The following is a 6,848-nucleotide window of genomic DNA, read 5'->3' on the forward strand; positions in this document are numbered from 1 at the left end:
TAGGCAAATTGCTCTCATTTTGCCCTAAGAACTCACAATACAAACTGAAAACCTATTCTGCATCATTAGACAATAGTCAGACAGCCTATGGTGAAAGCTCGTAGCCTTCTGGGCAGTAAGTCTTCAGACCTGCATTCTGCAGCTTAAAAAAATGAAACAAACATCAAAAAACAACGCAGGAAGAGAAAAAGCAAATAGGAGCATTCCACCACATCTACCTTTTGTATTTACCTGAGAGCTCTCACTGGAGATTGATCCAAAATCCTGTGCCAACTACTAACTATTTCTACATTCATGTAAACTATTGTAGTTCAGGGCTCCAGGTTTTTACAGCCCACAGCTTCCACTGATTTCAGCTGTGGCTGACTGCAATTCTGAAAATCCAACCCACAATAATTCCTATTTCTAAAGTGTTTTCTATCTGAAGACCACAGAATTTTCTATCAGTGTTAATTTAGCCTCCAGAAAGACAGAAAAATATATCTTCAGCCAGCACAGCTGTATGCAAAGTGAACATCTGTCCATTGCCAAATTCAGTTTAGCTAATAATAAAAAACCACACTTTATTTTATTTTCCAGACAGGATCAGACTGCAAGGGAATGCCTGGAGAGGATTTCTGTGCTTTAAAAAGAGAAACAGGGGAAGACAGAATTTCCTAAGGTCACTGAGGAAATGTGTGGCAACGCTAGGAAAAGAACTCAGCGCTCGAGCAGCAGAGATACCATCTTCACAGCCAAAACCAGATGGGTTTTTTCTGCAGTGTGACATAACAGCACAGACAGAGCAGGTCTGTGGATTTAGTGGCAATGAAGTTAAATAAGGTTAATTTCTGGGTGGCTGAGAGATTGCATCATGGCAAAAGCTCTTCTTGCCTTATTGCAATAACAATAAGCCAGGTAATGTGAATTAGCCAAACCACTGCAAATCACTCCTTTTTAGAGGGGAGAAAAAGATGTACCCTTGTCTTGAAAGTATGGAAACTGCAAAAATAATGCTGCTGTATGCTGACAGGTAGCTGTTCATTTCCTAGCTTGCCCAAGGCTTTGTATACAACCTTTTAGGTGTGAGGCTTAAGCCACAAAGGGGCTTAGGCTCAGTACTGTAATGCTTGACTCCTAGGGGTTCTTTTAGCTGAAGAAACCCTCAGCTCCACAAAAGCCAGCATCTCTGCATCTCTGTGTCCATGGGACCTGCATTTCTGCTTCTTTCAAGGCTTTTGCAGGGTGAGTGGACACACTTCTCTCCCCTTTTGACTTCACAATGTGTAAGAGTGTGTGGAAGTATCCATGCCTAGTGGCTCTTTTTAATAAACCATACCAACATAAGGAGTAAATAAGCTTACCCCATTCCTTTTAAAGCCTCAACAGTGTATTTAAGAGCAGTTCTGTGCCATGAGTGAGAAGAATGCACAGCCTTTTTCCATTTGATTTTGGGTAGATTTTCAGTCCAGAATCAATCTTTTGCAGCAAAAGATTTTTAAAAATCTTTTAAAAATATTTTTGCAAAAGAAACTGCTAAAAGCTAGCCAATTTAATTGTGTTTTACAATACCAAAGACCACCTGTCACAGCTACGGCACCTTTAAAAGCTACAGATAGAAATGTAATTATATGCCAGTTCATTTTTGCATTCATTTTGGCATGCAGCAGAACCCCTTTCTCTAGCCAGCCTCTGCTACTGCAGCAACACCCCGTGCTCAGCAGCAACCTGGACTTTGATGGAAGTGGCACCATTTTTACACCTTTCTGCCCTGGTGTTATTCATACTGTGTACCATTTGCTGCCAAAAGCCTCTGCATTCCTTAAAGCTTTGTCTCAGAAGAAAGAAATCCGGGTCAAACTCCCTGCCTGAAAGCAAGCTGGTGGGGGATTTAAACCTTTGTCTTAGCTCCACATCTTAGGTGACTCTTCTGAAGATTTAAGGGCACTAAGAAAACATTGTCCTCTTTGCTGTGTTTTGCATGGAACTTTATAAGAACTGGGAAGCAAGAAGCTGCTCCCAGCCTAAGATCTACTACAGTAAATTAGGTCACTTCAGCTGCGTCTGTAGCAAGAGGATGTACAGAAGTCTGTTCCTCCCATTGATAACATTGTTCCCTTGCCTATAGGTGTCGGTTTGGAAACAAATGTAGGGCTACAATTTAAAGTGAAACTCATGATTATTAGTCTCTCAGATATTTTTTCCCTTTTTTTTTTTTTTTTTTTTTTTACTTTAACCATTCCGGTGCAGTGAACAACTTCTGCGCTGCTGTGAGCTTGACTCCTAGCCTCAAGTTCTCACCCTCCCTAGTGTTGTCTGGATATCAATTCTTTCAACCCCCAGTCCTTCCTCACAGGTAGGAAGCACATCACAACTCATTAGTAATTTACTGCTACAGTAATTTTTATAATTACTGCCAGGAGGCCTCATTAAATTTGATCTAATGAATAAATATTGTATTTTTCAACGTGATTACCAGAACAGCTTAAGCTGTGTGCCATAAACAATTATTTTCCTCAATATGCAGTATGTCAGTGAGTATTGATTTTTATTTTGTAAAGAATTTACTGTATTTCTATCCATGGCTATTAAGTAATAAATAGCCAATCCTCTGAAGCCTCAATTGCTGCAGAGCAGATGGCAAAACAGAATTTGGGGTATCTGTTGCAAAAAGTAAAAGAATGCATGTTAGTGGAGATAAAGGGTTTGTCTGGAGGTTAAGAAGGAGTGCTCCAATGTGAATGTCTCTGGTAGCCCTCAAGAAAGCTGCCTGCTCCAGTCTGGAGTCTCTGATGTGTAAGCCTGTGATATCAAAAAAAAATTTAGGATTTATTAGCAGGATACAACAAAGCATTTTATCTCCGAGAACTAGCACATGAACAAACATTGATGCCTTATGTTTCATTTGCTTTTAGAGCAACTGCTCAGATAGAACATTCTTCTAACAGGTTCAAGAAAAATAAAGAAATATACAATATGCTGAACAAGAACCTACAGTTCAAACCAAGGCTGCAAATTATATTTACTTTCCAGCATCATTTATGCCTTTTTTTCAGCAATTGCAGACTGTAGCACACGAAACTGTAACAAAGCAGGGAACTGTAACAAAAGGCATCAGAGGAGCTGAGGACCAGGAGGAAACCCTTTGCATTTTTGTCATGTAAGAATGTTTTCTGCACCTCCAGCTATACTGTACCATATTAGATAGATCTAATTCCCTAGCTAAACCACTACTTAAATAATTTCAAAGTAAATTTATCTACATCAATAAATAGCACTGCTGATCTGTGCTATCAGATTTTCTGTTCAAACAAGACTTCCATTTAGGGCGAAAGTAAAAGGGCTGTGGGTAAACCTAGGGTCATTAGGAGCAATTAATGTACCTGAAAGGATTTTTTCCTATTTAATGGACATTTTTGAATTGCATTTTCTCTCTTGATTGTTTAGTTTAAGGAAACCTGGGAAGTGTTGAGATTGTTAGCTCAGTCTCCCATGCCTGCTCTCTCCCCCAGATGCCCTGGGCTGAGCACAATCACCAAGCTGTAGCTGTGTCCCCAGAAAAGCCTCTCTGGCTCTCAGCAGCACACACACATCACCTCCAAGTAAACCACAGGCCATTAACTCTACACAGGGCCTCAGGACTCAGATCCACCTTAGCTGCTGCTTCACTTAACAACATTTCTACTTCAGGACACTTAGCATTTGCTCTCATAAGGTTCCTTATACCCAGGTTTCTCTTGTGACAGATGTGAAGGAACCTCATTCTCATCAACAATGGCTGAAAAATACCTGTGCTTCCAGAAAGGCTGACAAACAAAGCAAACCTCCCTCATCTCACCAGTGGTGGGAGCTGGCAGCAGCTGCTGAATGATCTTTGCAACGAAAAGCAACTACAAGACAGATTCTCTCCCCACTTTTTATTTCTGGTGCTCCATGTCCCAAAAGCACACTAATCCAGCATTGCAGGGCTCAGTACAACTACAGGCAAAAGCACTAGCAACAGTACCCTGGTCTGACATCTCCAGTGCCTCTTCTGGCTGCAGCAACTGTTTTCTGAGGGAAAAGGTCAACATGTTCAGGTTTGTAAGTGGCTTGCCATTTACAAAATCCACGTCTTCTTGCACATTATACAGCAAGCTGTGACTCACTGGGAGGGGCAAGGGAGCTCCAGCAAGGCCAGCTGTTGCACAGGTATCAGGGAACTCCAAGTTATGGCAGGAAAGACATTTCCCTGTGGATTCCAAAATGTAAAAAGTAGAATGTAGTATCTGTACAGGGGAAAACAGAAGCTACATTTCAGCAGTCAGGCTTAATTAGCAAGTTAGTTAAGCCTGACATCAGCCAAACTGTTCATCTCATTCATAACTTTTCTTCAGAACTGGAAAGAAAAATAGAAATCAAAAGCTAGACATGAGATTTTAGAAACTAGAAAGACAGATGGGGATAAAACCAATGGTACTTAAGAGACTAAAATACTCTCAACTCCCATGCATCAGCTACAATGTAAAATATACTAACTAGCGAGTATGCCAAACAAATAGTGCATATTATACTTACTACTGAGTATGTCAAAGAAATAAACTATCTCTGTTTGCAAGGAGAAAGGGTGTGTGCTTCAGCCTGTGCTACACACACCTGTGCTGTAGGTACCCAGAAAAAAAAAAAAAGAAAAGCAAAATTCCTTGCTGTGGGTGAGTCTGCCTGTCTTGATGAAAATTAATTGTACTCACATTAAGAACATTCAAGTGTTAATTATTTTCCAAAGCAGGCTTTAGCTATGTTAGTGAATGGGGGTTTGGTCTTACAACTACAGGAAAAGTGACTTGTTTGAGATCACACCAGCAGGTTTTGACAGAACCCTGTATCTGTATTGTGTAATGGGCACATAGATATCCTACACACAGGTATATTTTTATTTACTGGAGGTGCTTTTCAGAGCTTTGTAATACCAATGCTGTTTTCTAGCCACACCAACTATTTGAAAACTAGAAGTTACTTCTCCCGGAAAAAATCTAGGATTACATCAAAGCATTTCAGTTCCTCACAACAAAACTCTGTGCTTGGTTTCCAATACTAAAATTGTAACATCGCAACTTTTTCATAAGAATTAAATGGAAAGAGAAATAAAGGGGGAAGAAAAAGCTTTAGAGTGTTAACTCTCCACGGCAGGAGGAAGCCAGCATGGGCATTGAGCTCAGCACACTCATTCCCTTCTCCCTGCTGAAAGGGACACAAAAAGAACTCTGGCTAAGCATTTATTTTTCTGCTAATGTGAAAGTTTTCTTTTAAAGAGGAAGCAGATTGAACAGAGCACGAGAAAAGAATTTGACTCTGGCTTATTTCCAAAGGGTTTTTTTTTTCCTGATGATTCACTGTTATCACTTGTATTCACATTACAACTAGCCTCAAAAAGAAATACCCAAAACCAAAACCAGCCTCCCAACACACCCAACAACAAAAAAAATACACAGCACAAAAGCACTAAGAAATAGAGTCTTTCCTACAGCTAAATTCTGCTAATAAGCTATATAAGAAGAGGATCATGTAAGATAAGAGTGCCTGTGTTCATTCACATTTGAGTAGGAACATTGCTAAGCCTCTATATCTGGAACTTTAGGGCACATCTAAAAATGGTGAACTTCCAAGGTGTTAAACAAAATGGTGGACACTGATTGGACTTATTTTACTTCAGCTATATAATAAAGGAGAAACCATCTAAATTTCTTCCAAGTCTAAAATGTTTAAATAGTCTTTTACCAGTCTAAATGTTCATTACAGTCTTACCAGTCTTTCATTACTTTCAAACAGTTTGACTGGATATCCAGAGAGGAGACCTAACTGCTAATTCCCTGAAAACATGAACAATAACAATTTTTATTCTTGGGAGACCTCTCACTCTCATTCCTAATGTCAGCCAGTTGTGAAGTTTATCTAGCAATTCACAAACACACCATTTTTACATGGATATTCAAGCTAAAAGGAGGTAAGGGAAAGCCAAAAGGAGTGCTGGTAGGGTTGCTTTGTTATTGTGTATGTGATTAAGACAGAATGAGGATGGTTGCCATAGGCTTGTTATCTACACCTCTTGACACAACCTAGCACATCTATTCATTCTCTGGGTCTGCAGTTACATTAAGAGACAGGAAAGGATATAATGCTAGTTTGAGTCCAAACACAAATGTATAATTTCAGTAACATTTCATATCTGCTTTCAGGAGTAGATGCAAGTTTTGCCTGTGGATATATTCCAATGGAAAGACTGTACCAGTAGGTTTCAACACAGCTGGAGCTACACTTCAACTGACTTTTCTTCTAGCCCAAGTGATCAGTACAAAAACTACTAAAGTTCTACTAACAGGTGCAATGCCTTCTTACTCCATCCTGACCATACCATGACTTCTGGTTTATTTTTTTTTACATAACAGAATTTTCTGCCATCCTTACAAGAGCTAGATCAATTCTAGCTGGAAGAAAGCCTGTACCAAACAGCAACAAGAGCTGTTTAAATATGACAGCATCTCTATGCTCTACACATATTTTCATACAGATTCAATATCCACAACTTCTTGTATCAGTCACAATAGGATTCCTAGTTCCCCTCTCATCTTCTGTTTCCAGGACTTCTGATCATTACATTTTTGAGTTCAAACATACAATTCCCCTGCCATTTTCCAGGTCCAAAGGGCTTGTGGGGTCTTTAGGAGACGCAGGCTTATTCTTTGGAAGAACACTGAGACACAGTCATGCAGGTGCAGTGCTGTCCTCTCTCCTTGGCATTTGCAGCCCACACACTCACGTGTATCTACAATGCAGCTCAGCATTATCTGGGTGCTGGGTTCAGGATCCCACAGACTGGCCAGCCTCTATTT

This window comes from Zonotrichia leucophrys, chromosome 7 (genome assembly GCF_028769735.1).
Source record: "Zonotrichia leucophrys gambelii isolate GWCS_2022_RI chromosome 7, RI_Zleu_2.0, whole genome shotgun sequence".
Classification (NCBI taxonomy): Eukaryota; Metazoa; Chordata; class Aves; order Passeriformes; family Passerellidae; genus Zonotrichia; species Zonotrichia leucophrys.